Source organism: Phlebotomus papatasi, chromosome 1, assembly GCF_024763615.1.
Source record: "Phlebotomus papatasi isolate M1 chromosome 1, Ppap_2.1, whole genome shotgun sequence".
NCBI lineage: Eukaryota > Metazoa > Arthropoda > Insecta > Diptera > Psychodidae > Phlebotomus > Phlebotomus papatasi.
The window spans coordinates 93470780-93484669 of record NC_077222.1 but is presented as its reverse complement, the minus strand read 5'-3'; positions in this window follow the sequence as shown (position 1 = coordinate 93484669).

Below are 13890 nucleotides of genomic sequence, written 5' to 3'. Positions count from 1 at the left end.
AAAGAGAAAAAATCCCGAATGGACATTTCGACTCATTCGGGAATATGGCCTTCGGGATTACGACCCATTCAGGATTTCGATCTATTCTGGATTTTGGCGTTCAGGGTTTTAGCTTTCGGAATTTTGGCCCATTTGATATTTCTAGTTTTTCGGAATTCTGGCCCATTCGGGATTTTGGCTATCCCAAATTTTGACCCTTTTGGGATTTTATCTCTTTGACATTTTGCAGCATTTAGTATTTTGGCTTTTCGAAATTATTATCCATTCTGAATTTTGGCTATTTGGGAATTTGGCCCATTCGGTATTTCTAGATTTTCCGGATTTTGTGTCTTATACGGGTTTCAGACCTAAGGCTTAGCCATTAACTTCTCTAATTTCTTACCAGTCAAGGAATTTGGAAAAAAAATATCTTAGGATAAATGACCTATTGAATTCTATAAAAACAATAAAATTGGTTGCTATTTACGATTTGCAGTATTTTGGTAACAGAACTAAACCTCTATTCTGAAGACCGTTTTAAGGATTTATAGTCTTTTGGGATTGTGGAGTTCGAGATTTCAACTTTTTTGGATTCCAACGATTCCAACCCATTCCGAATTTTAGCGTTCAATATTTAAGTTTTCGGAAATTTGGCCTATTTGAGATTTCTGGCTTTTCGGGATTCTGGCCCATTCAGAAATTTGGCTATTTGAAATTTTGATCCATTCGCCCCATTCAGGATTTTGTTTCTTTTGGATTTAGGCGAATTCGGAATTTTGGTTCTTCGAAATTTCAATCCATTTTGGGATTTTGGTGTTCGGGACGTTAGCTTTCGGGATTTTGGCTATTCGGGAATTAGGTCTATTCGAGATTTCTGGCTTTTCGGGATTTTGTGTCTGATACTGTTTTAAGACTTAAGACTTAGTCATATGGTTAACATCTCTAATTTCTAATCAGTCAAGGAATTTGGAAAAAATTAAATTAGGATTAGACTAACAGTAAGGACAAATGATCAATTGGATTCTGGAAAAATAATAAAATAGGTTGCTATTTAAAATTTGCAGTATTCTGGAAACAGGACTAAACCCCTAGTCGGAAGACCGCCTTAAGTATTTTGAACCTTTTCGGATTGTGGTATTCGGGATTATAACGTCTTTAGGATTTCGATCCATTCTGCAATTTTGGAGTTCAGGGTTTTAGTTTTCGGGATTTTGGCTTTTTGAAATTTTGAACCATTCAATGTTTTGTCTTTTTGGGATATCCACTCTTTTGGGATTTTGTCTCTTTGTGATTTTGGCGTTTTGAATTTGGCTTCCGGAATTTTGGTTAGCGCCGATTTATTATAATAGGTTGAAAAATTTTGACAATTATGCCCTACCCAAAAAATTATATGTTTGGAAATTTTGAAGGTCCTTGAGAAATTGTGGCTTAACTTTTTTACTATTAAAAATTAAAAATTAAGAAGTTCAGTAACCGAAATAATCTAAATGTATAACGCAACAGAGATTCTTCGACATGATTTGTTCCCAATAAAAACGAAAAAGTGATTGATTAAAAATATATTAAAAAAATAAAAATATTCAACTTAGTTTGTTGAAAATTACATTTGGCTTAAATTTAACTTTAAAAAAACATGATTCGGTTAAAGAAAATCCAATGTCTTTCACATCTTGTTTACAAGATTTTAGCTAATATTAAAATTATCGTTTTGTCCAGAACTTTTAAAAATAAATGTTTTTCAATCATTATTTAAGGAAAACGACTAAATTCCGAACATAATATATATAAAAATTATAAAATTCTTTAAAATGCAACTACAACGATTGCTGATGAAGGCGACGAAATTTGTACAAAAAGTTCCTCACAATGTCAACAATTCTACCGTTGTTTGAACAGCTCTTCTTCTCAATAAAACCTAAGGTAGGGTGGGTAAAAAAAACACCTCTTCTTCTGTCTCAGTACTTGGTATTTTTCTTGAGACATATCCTCTGTCTCTGAGAATGCAATTCATCCGCTATCACCTCTCGAATTCCAAGCAGAGCCTTGAGAGTCGCAGGTGAGAAAGGAGGTGCGAAAAGAATTTTCAGCAGCTCACGCACAATAAAGGTGTAAATGGCCCCAAGATTGCTATCACCAGCGACGATTAATGAGTAATTTATTGGATAATCACGGCAATTGAGAAGAGTAACTTGTCTGCACTTGGGATCAATTTGTCGGTTTAGCCGACTGTGCTAATAAGGGGTATTCTGCCTCAATTAGCTACTGATTTATATGCCTCTCATATGCTTTTCAATTATACTTCCACTTTAAAATCGTGCGGGATGCGCGCGCAATTGATTTATCAATTTTCATACTTGAGATAGCGCCTCCACAAGTCATTTGGATTTGGTTTGAGTTGTGGAGACTTTGCTGAAGCAATTTCAGTGTGAGGGACTTGTGTTGCTCGAAGCCAAAGAATGAGCAATTTAAATTATAAAGCATTTATTTTTAGAGGCCAAACGGTAAGAAGATATCATCTTTGGGTCTCTGGTAACCTATTTACAAGTCAAAATTATCCTGAGACGTCCGTTTTAGCATCTACTAAACTTTTTTTTTTAGTATTTTTCAAGGGGTAACTCATATTGAGAAACCTTCGTCAATTGTCCGAGAAACGCTTCGCGAAACCCGAGAAACCCACTCTTTGCATCGCGAAACCCGAGAAACCCACTTTTTGCATCGCGAAACCCGAGAAACCCACTTTTTGCATCGCGAAACCCGAGAAACCAGAAACCCTTGTCAGAAAAAATGGAAATGAGTTACCCCTTGGTATTTTTCTTAAATAAGTTACGATTGTGGATGATTGGGTAGAATCCTTTATTATTCGTAATTCCCTAGGCCTAGACGCACTTACGACTAAACCCGGAAGAGTGCTTAACGTAATTATAATCGAAATAATGATCAGATTACATGTCCATCAGTTTCTGACTGATCCGCGTCTCGACTTAAGCCGAGAAACGGCTTAATTAGCCTGAACTGATAAGAATTCAGTCAAATTATTATATTAATTATAAATGCGTTAAGCTATTTCTCGGATTAAGTCGTAACTGTATCTAGGGCATAACGTTCGTAACGTTCGTCAGAACCTTTTATGCTCAGGAAAACATCATAGTTCTTTTTTTTTTTTGATTTTTACTAATCTTCAATTCCTTCTTGAGAAGATCTCCTAAGAGGAAAGTGGTTCCCATGACACCTGAGAACAGGTTGGGCTACGTAAATGGGTAAGAATTAGAAGGTCCTCGATAGGATTATCAATGATGTTGTTGTCCTCTGCTCCTGTTTTTGCTTCCTTAATAAGGACTCTTGGGAATATCACAATACCCCTAGTACTAGTAAGAATACTCTAGGACCTTTACCCTGTTTCCACTCTCTCGCGCACCTCTGGGAACACCTCCTAATCCCGTTCAGAAGAATATGGTTCTTACGGTTCTTACTGTCACTGGGATTGTCCCTTCTATAATGAAAGACTGAGGTTGGCCTCAAGATCCTATTCCTAGTAGTAGTACCAGTTATTGTCTGGTGTTTGAACATCTTTCACAAGGCAAATTTCCGAATTCAGGAAATATGAGGCATGGTACTTATACCATTAAAATATATATTGACATGGGTCAAATTTATTAAGGAACATATGGACAAAATTGAGACTGTAGTGTAAAGAATCTCAGTTAATTGAATTGTTCGAAGATTGCAGCGTCCCAAGATACCGGACTTTCCTCTACCTTTGCTCTATCTTTGAATTCCGAACTAAGCTTGTAATAAAACATAAAATTTGAAATTGTTTTTGCTGTTGAATTATCTAAAAATTACACTTTGATTTAAATAGCATTTTAAATGAAAAAAAAGAAAATGTTGGTTGGATGAAATGACGGTCAGATAGTGGGGTTCTGTGTAGTAAAGGGATGCCGTAATTGCTCAAGGACTGGTCTATAAAACTTTTGTCCGGCCATGCTTTATGGTGCTGAATGTCGCGGATCCTAAAAAGTTCACGACAACCGCCTGTATGTAGCAGAAATGCGAATGCTAAGGTGGTCTCTGGGACTGACTATCCCAGACTCTCCAGACAGAGTCAAGAATGATGTCATCAGAGACAGTCTCGGAGTTCAGCACATTGCGGAGAAAGCAAGAGAAAAGCGCTTCAGGTGGTGCAGTCATGACATTAATATGGAAGAAACAAAACGATGACCAGGAAGACCTCCGACGACGTGGAAATCCGCAATTCGGGATGACATGAGGCGGAGTGGTCTCAAGTTTGCTGTGACGCAGGAGCACGCCACTTGGTACATTCGAAGTAAGAGGGCCGACCCCCGATAAAGGAAATGCTGTTAAGAAGAAGAAAAAAACGAAAAGCGAAACGTACGGCGTACTCACCATTTAACTCATTCCTTACCATGGTATTATACATGATACGCAAATTGAGTGTTTTTTGATGATTTATTTCTGGGCAATTTTTATCCGAATTGCTGTCGAGAATGGATTTTTAGTAAAGTTAGTTATTCAATTACTTGAGAAAAATAGTCCGACAGAGATGAAAATAGATTTTGTTATTATTTTCTTGCTTCGCGGAAGGTCATGCAAAATTTTTGCTCAAAATGGCGGACGGAAAATAAGACATCCCGTCGAATTTGTTAAAATTGGCCTCTTTCCTCCTTCCTGATTTGAATTCTAGTTCCTAATTGGTGTTCTTGGATAGTCATAGTCACTCTATCTAAAGCAATTGAGTTTGTAATGAATTAATGCACAGAATTTAAATTCAGTGACTGTTAAGACGTGTGTTTGACAGAGGCTCCCCGCGCCCCCATATGAGATAATTTTTTTTCTTTTCAAAAAAATCATCTACTAATCTGTAGGAAACTAATCCCAAAATATGAACATTCTATCTCAAGTATTTCTGGTACATTGATTGAATGGGTTAATCTTGGCTTTTACTGGTACTCTATATTAGCTTCGGGATTGCTTTTTAAGTGTACTGGCTTGCGAGATTCTGGTGAAGATCTTCAACAGAGATTCGGATCTAATGCTTCACTTAATTTGCTAAACGAAGCTACTGCTCTACACTGCTCGCACACGGTTGCATTTTTAAATATGTTGCTAACATGAATTATAGTCTTAAAGTGAAAATCGTCTTGCTAGCGCCAAAATAATACAGTTCAAAGGCCTTGCAAATCGTAAAAAAAGCGGAAAAGTTATATTGGTCTTTTAAGGTAAATTAGCGCATTCCTCTATCTCATAAATTCGAGCATTTCGCGAATTCCCCTTCTCCATTGTCGCTTTATAAGCTTACACGATTATTTTGGACAACGACGTGAGAACTAATTGATGTGTCAGTGAGGTGCTTCAAAAATCATACAAATCATTGTTTTGAAAATAAGAAGAGGGGTTAAAAAACTTCTTCATTCTCAAAAAAAAATCGCAAGTTCAGGAAGTGTGAAATTTTAAAATATAGCTCCTGAATTTTATTTACTAGAAACCTCAATACCTCTTAGAATAGCATCCAGTGGTAATTTAATTTCTCAGCGTTAATTGATTCATTTCCATTTACTTCATCAATTCCACAACCAATTCTTGCAGATTGCCCGCGATATTTGACTGCGTCGGATTTATTTCGAACACTCAGTGGAATAAACACAAATCATTAGTTATGATATTTCAAGCGTCAGACGCGAAATTATCAACAAATACTGCGTTGGAAGAACACTTGATGGAGGATTCTTCTATCGCAATGTGATAAATCGTACAAGAAACGTCCGACTTTCCACTCTTCGGGGTGAAGGAACAATATAAAAAATAAGAAAAACAAAGTCTCGAAGCGAGAGAGAGGATGTGAAAAATTATATCCTGCAAGTGAAACAAATTAATTCTTCTGTGTGAGCATTAATCGAGCACATATTTTATTCGCTATCGCACTCGATCTCCCATAGCCTCTTTCCCCCACGACTCCCATCTAAATTGCAGCCCATCGCGAACTTGTGAAATTGATGGAAAGCTCCTCAAGCCTCAGTCTTCTTGGGTCCTCTATTGGATTTTGATTAGAATTTTGCGCCAGAGAAAGCCCTGGAGGTGATATGGGGAACATTTGGGGCGGAGACCACATTTAAATATCACAAAACTCTTTGTTTCTTCTTCTCAAACTGAGTGAGTGCAAATACATTCAGTCAAGGGGTTAAGAACATCAACAACTGAGTTGGATATATGAGAAAGTGTTGATAATTTACATTTAATTAAATGTAATGAGCAGTGGATCGAACACAAACATTTTCTTTGCAAATAAATCAGCCTGGAAATGCTTTGTAATTCATTGTATAGGAAATAAGGGTTGATTTTACACTTGTTTTTCTAGAGAAATGTCATAACACTGAGAGAAATCCGAAAAAGTTAAAATAACATTCCGAAAATGTTAATTTTACCCTGCAGTATTGATTCGAAATCGGTGTAAATATAACCCTTTTTAGGTGTATTAGGGGTTAAAGTTACCCTTTTCCATGTTAATTTTATCCTTAAAAAGGTGTAAAATTAACATTAAAAATGTTGATATATTTTTACACCTAAAAAGTGTTAAATTTATGAGGAAAAAAGTTAATCGCACCCCTGTTTTTTTCTCAGTGAAGGTTAAGGCTCTGTAGTCGACTATTGGTTAAATAATTTCGCTGGCTAAGTTGAGGAACCGGCCGAGTACAGGGCCTTTACTTTAATTCAGCCTTTTGGTTCAGTTTATTTTTTGCTAAAAACGACCAGAAATAGCATTTAAAATAGCAGCTACTTTCGTTTTCGAACTACACATACTTTTGATTTTATGATTGAAACAGGTGTTGATTTTACACATTAATCTATCACGATTAGGGCTTAAGATGTTTATACAGTCAAATTCGTATATGATAATTTAAACCACATATCATACTATTCAAAGAAACCCATAATAAGATATTTTGGAATGTATGCTGAATTCTATCGTACTGATAAAAATTTCTTGTGCTTTTAAATTCAGGTCAGACAAGACAAAGAGTTATGGATTCCATAGATCTATGACTATGCTGGATTAATTCAAAATTTTACTTTTATAAATCATTAGCGGTTCATTCTGTTTTGAAATTAAACACCATCGAGAATGAGATTAAACTTCTACAAGGAGTTCCGTTTTAAGTGAAAACAAATTGAAGGAATTTTATATGAATTGCCTACTATTGGGGGCACACTTATAAAATAATTTTTGAAATTCCCCTAAATGTATGAAAATATTTTTCACACTGTAAATTTGAAATAAATTTCTTATGAACCGTTGGTGCTGAAAGGAAGCTGAAAAATTGGCGCCGGAAATATTTTGCATACATCACGGCGTTTTCGTAACTTATTCCAAAGACCTCTCCAATGGGTATGCAATTTTTCTGTGTCACTGGATTGAATTCGCAGGCTTTTTTCTGTCCTGAGAATTTCTTTGAAAGCGGAACTCCCTGTAGTTTGAAACTTTCTAACGTGATAGATTCACACTAGAAACACTGCAATTGGACTGCAATTGTGTCTCAGTTTAAGTCGTAGGTCTATTTAGTACATTATATTGAACAGATTTTCTCTATAGAAAAGAAATGCTCAAAAAATCGTAGAATCCACTAAAAAGTTCGTAAAATTTGTAATTTTTCACAAATATTGTTCGTAACATAGGAATTCACTTAACAGAAAAATGTTCGTAAAATGTTGTAATTTGGTCGTAAATTTTTGCTAGACAACGAAAATGTACAATAATTAAATGTTTGTAAAAGAACAAAAAATGCTCGTCAATTGATTATGTTACGGACAAAGTTTATGAAAATGTACAAAGACTTGAGGTTAAAATTAAAAAATGTAGCAACTCGAAAACGATAAGGACTATTGAGAATAAGAGATTAAGGGTTTGCAAACTGCTTTGCATTGGTAACCTATTATTAATAACCAAATTATTTTAAAGTTTGTTCCACTCAAAGTATGAAATTTTTTTTAGGTTATGTTCAGCATTGCCTTTAAAAACATTGAAAACTTTCCAAAGTAACCCTCAAATATATGAGGAGCTCGGAGCAAAAAAACGCTATTTTAATAGGTAAATGCATACGACTTAGAGTTTTTTTTGCTCCGAGCGCCTCATATATCATATTTCTCTCCCTCATAGAGAGTTTCAAAATTTTCATTACTAACCAATTTTTTGCATTGACCATACAGGTTATGTAGAACAGTTTATTATCACATAAATGTTACTTTTGTGAATCTGTCACGTGTAAACTTATTTTTTCAATTAACAACTGACAATTAAAAAATGAGGCAACTATTCATATAAGAAATCGCAGTTACGTCGAAACGACTGATTAGATATAAGAAGCATCTGGAGTGAAAAATATATCTTCTTATTTTAAGGTTATGTCTAACATAACCTCTCAAATATGTATCTTCAAAATAATACAAGAAAATTCAAAGTATATTTCATGCAATAGTACTCTTTTTAACTGTCTGATACCTATCAAGATAAGATTATTTTTATCTTAGATTAGTATTGGTATATTATCTCTATTTTGAGGTTATATTCCAAATTTGTAAGCGATTCAAGTGTGTAGATAATTATAAAGTAGTTTCAAGGAGTACACCTTTCTAAAGTTTCTTTCATAAACTGAATACTATAGTTTCTTCTCCTTTTCTATTATATTTTGTTGTTGAATATTCGATATAGTATTTAATGCTTAATAAAAAAAGTAATTAAATACTAATTAACAAGTAATAATATTGGTGGAACAACGTTCCGTAGAGAAACTTATAGAGAACGCAAGAGAAGTTCGGAACATTCATTATTACTTTTTCTTGTATAGGGATGTCAATCAAGTGCAATGAAGCAGACTGGATCCAATTCGAAAACCTTAAATGCCAGAAAAATTTCTTGTGACCTAAAGGGGATTCGAACCCGGGACACTTGATTCATAGAGCGAGTGCTCTCTGATACAATGTGCAATGTGAAGAATACATTTCCTTATAACAATGCTTTTGAAGTACAATTTCGTTTTGATAAGAGATCGCGTAGTTTTCAGCGTCCACTGCCGTCTTAGCGTTGGTAAACAACCTACAAAAATGGAGAAAAAGCTCTTCTCCAGGTTGAATATTAATAAAAAATGCCAAAGGAGAGGGTGATGTAATTTCACGGATGAATTATTTTCTGAAATACTCATTTTTGGAACAATAAATAATTATCTAAAAGTCGTCGGTTGGATCAGCAACTGTGCTAACTGCATTTTCTTTGTGTCTGCATACGTCGCAAACTGCGTTAAAGTACCACACCCTTCACTACCACGGGGATAAGAACAAGTAGATGTAATCGTTATACTACTACCCCTACTGTCCATTGAGGTTAAGCTCCCAATAATTCAGTGACTGTAGCGCTACTAGCGGAAATTTATTGAAGCATCCATGTTATCAGACCTTCATTATTGGAATCCCAAATTGGAAATAATTGTGCAACTAAATTCTGAGCTACTGAAATTATGCTAATTTGTGCCAAGGCAATCAAATGCTTAAACCAATACACATTTCAACCCTTTCAATCTCTTTCTTGGGGTTATTCACACCTTGTCCTCTGCCAATGAAACAATTTACATAGGTCGTCGATGCAGAAGGAAATTGAAATGTGTCTCAAGTGTGGATCTTCCTTTTTGTCAGACTGAAAATGACTCTGGGTACAAGAATAAGATGTAAATATTGCGTGAAAGTGATACAAAGAGTGCAAATATGAGGGTGAATTGAAAAATGGGAATTGATGCTTTGGAAGAAGAAGTGCCAAATGCGTCATTGGCTTACTGAGAAAATTGCACAGTGTCTCTTCTCTCCATCTGGATTACCATTTGAAGTTCTTGGCTAAAGTTTCTCTGGGTAACGAAATGGGACATTGAGTGGATTTGCAATCATTCGCACGATGCATTTTGAGTGAGTCTCAGGGTGATTTCTTGTGGCATGTCCTTTTGAGTATTTATTTGCTTCGGGGTTTTGCTGATGGTGAATTTGTCCCCTGGAAGAGAAAATTTGCAGACTGATCTCCTAGAGACAATTGAGTTTGCTAATTGCTATTTTTTCCACGTGTCTTATTCAATATGTGACCACGCATTGACGGCATTCCGTGACGATTTTTACTTTTAAATAAATATCGATAAGCTGCCAAGAATCTGTGCAGATGACTGAGCAGCATCATGGTCAATTCTTAAGCGCAACCTTGCTTATCTCCCCATAAGCCAAGAACTGGTTCAATCGACTTGCTCAACATGCAAGAAGTGCATCCACATCTCTCTGGATTGTACGTGAAAATTTCGAGCAACCAGCTCCGGAGATTTCAGTGAAAAATTTCTCAGTTGGAAAAGTCTGTCTGATGTTAACAATCTCCACGCATCTTCAATTCACACGCAAGATAATCGATGGCTTTTTTTCCGTATCAAGTCACATCGTCAATTAATGGGTGCAAAGAGGTGTCTGCTGGGATGGTTAATAAAGAATTTAAAAGATCATCCATTCGCAATTGCAGAATGGCAGCTCCAGCACAAAGTGCTTCAATTAGCACATGTTGCAGATTCCTAAATTACCAATTTTATTGCACAAGTACCACTTAGTGTTCAAGCTTATATCACTTTATCCCCGGTTCGATGGGAATTCTGTGTGGGATTTTACACTGTGGTTTTCGGGGGCGAATGGTCGAAATTTTATTAAAATTTTCGATAATCTATTTGCATACTGAAAAATATTCTACCATTCAAGTTATAAAAATGTTGCAAATAACCGTTGGAAAATTGAAATTTCGAAGTTTACAATGTAGGCATATTGTCCCAACTCCCGTGAAATTCCCTGCGTGGAGAAGTAGTTTCGACTTCGGTCCAGAACCAGACCTAGGTGGGGTACGGCAGAGTATGACAGTGTAGTAACGGCAAGTAGGTAGAAGTCAGTAGTGTAGCGTGCGTGAGAAGGGTCGCCCCACATTGGTCGGAACCGGTTCTTCTAATTTAGGTTTTATAGAGTAACAATAAACCTGCCGGGGTTTATTGTGCAACAACAAAAATATTTTCGAAAGTTTTATTTTCGAAAATGGTTTTCGAACTACAGTGTTCGAAACGTGTTTAGATCTTATGTTGCTAAGTTTGTTGTAGATTCTAAAAAAGTAGTTTAAAATTTTACTGTTATGGCTCCGGCACACCTTTTAGATCGGGAAAATTTCCTGAAGTCGAAATTCGAATCTTTTCTTTCTCTCACTGTAAGAATGAGAGTCATAATGCATATGACTATCTTATTCTTTCGCACTCTTCTTCTTTTAAATATCACAACAAATTCAATTTACCTCAATCGAATTTGGAGTGCGAAGGAATGAGATAGACATACGCAAAGTGTGTGACAAGGAAAGAGTTTCGGATTTTGATTTAATGCAATTTTCCTGCTCTGCACGATGTGACAGAACCATTAATCCCAAAATTAACTTTTTCTATTAAAATAAAATTTGAAAGTTTTGGCGTTTATAGTATTAAAGTCGTCATCAAAATATTAAAATAAAAAATACGTTTAGTAATATATTTAATTACTTTAAAAATTATATTACTTACTGAATAGTTTACGGACTATTTTTGTTACTGACAACTTTAAAAGAAAACTGATAAAATAATATTTAAAAAATTGTAGTGGATACCATTTGTCTGGTGATTAACACCATACGGTATCTGGTGGAATTTCCTGGTACTAAATTTTAGTACAGTTGTTGTCTGTCGATTTTACAATTTATCAATCATCAAAAGTCAAGTCATCGCAATTCTTTTCTTTGTCAAGTCCTTCTGAAAGCATCAATTGAAGTCAAGGTTAAGAAATCTACGATTATCTTTTGAATTTAATTATAATTTATTTTGAAAAGTTGTGTAAAGGAAGGCCAAATAATTTATCTAGTGAATAAAGAATTTATATCAGGAAAACGGATCATTTTTCGCCGGATAAAGATTAATTATCAGTATTTACATTCAGGTATCTGGATTGGTTATTCTCTGAGAAGTATCACAGGACTCTCTACTTGACACAGATTAATTCTATACAGGTAACTTTTAACTAGTCTGCCATTAGGAGTATTTTTGGGAAATAGTTTTTGAAATACCCCGAAATGTATGCAATTTTGTACGCAAACAATTTTTAAATTATTGGAAATTGTTTTTTTAAAGAACAAATGCGACAATTGGACAATTATTTTTTAGTACACAGCTGTTTTCATGTGCTTCTGTGCTATCGATTTTCCTTTGTATTTGTTCGTGTCTCGACTTCTTTCTCCAGTCATCGTCGTGTTCTAACCACACTACATTCGTGACAGGAACCGACACAAAAAGTCGATAACACAGAAGCACATGAAAAAAGTCATGTACTAAAAAATTTTCAGGAGAAAGATTTTCCTTTTTCATTTTTCATTGGAGTAGCACCATAGAGCTATTCGGTAAATTTTTTCTGTTCTGAAAATGTGTATAGTTTCTAGATCCTCTGTTTTAGTATATTTATGTTCGCTAAATCGTAGGTACTTATGTTCATTTACTAAAAATTAATCATCTACAGATTACTTATAGAACACTACAAGCCATCAAAATGACGTTTCTTAAAATAAAACAGGAAATATTCCTCCTGAAGATTTTTTTAGTACATGACTATTCTTATATGATTCTACCTTATTGATTTTTTTATATTGGGTGTTGTCACGACTGTTTTCCACAGTCCCGGTCTTGTTCTAAAACCACCAAACATTCATGACAGTAAGCAACATACAAAAAGTCGATTATGCAGATGCAGAAGCACATAAGGACAGTCATGTGCTAAAAAATTTTCGGTAGAAAGATTTCGTCTTTTAATTTTTCAATCGAATAACACTATATGGCCATTTCGCTCTGCTTTTTCCGGTCCCGAAAATGTGTAGTAGATTTGTATTCCATAACGCCTTAGCAGCCATGTGCATCACTAAAAATTAATCACCTGTAGATTACTTATAGAACACTACAAGACGACATTTGTAAAATTAAAAACGTGAAATTCTTCTACTAGACATTTTTTAGTACATGGCTGATTTCATGTGCTTCTGCCTTATCGACTTTTCTTTGTGTTAGTTCCTGTCACGACTGTTATCTCCAGTCCTCATAGTGTTTAAGACCACCAAAATTGTGACAGGAACCAACACACAAAGTCGAGTATGCAGAAGAAAATGAGAACAGTCATGTACTAAAAAAATGTACAGAAGAAAAATTTCTTCATTTCGTTTTTTATTGGAATAGCACCATTAAGAATGCTTTCAGTTTGACAAAAGATTTCTGCAAAATAATACAGAGATTTTTTATATATTTATTATCTTTATTTTGAAGAATGAATGGATTTCGAAATCACCCATTTCAGTTTTACTTTGGCATTTCAATCAATAGCCAGTCATAAAAAGTTATCTGAGATTCTTTACAATCTTAGCTTCTGTGATCCGTTTTAAATTTAAATTGTGGGTTTGTCCTGATTAATTTATTGAACTTCAGCAATAAATTACAGAAACTGGAATTCCCAACTAGTTCAACAATGTGTCCTAAAATTTGCCAATACGATTAAAGTTTAAATAAGAGGCTTATATATCCCACAATTATTGAGCTATTGACCCCTGGATTTTCGGATTTTGAATCAGTGTCCAATAAATGCGATAAAAGGCGATATTTGCAACATTGAATTAACGGAAGCAACAGAAAACTTTCCCACAAATTCCAACTTTTGTTGGGACTGTAACGTAATATTTTCATAGCTGTCGAAAGATATCGAAGATGATGAACGCAGAGAGATAAAATCACATCACTTTATACTTCAATTGAGAGTGTCCCTGCGTTGGAAAACACTCAAATCTTCGAG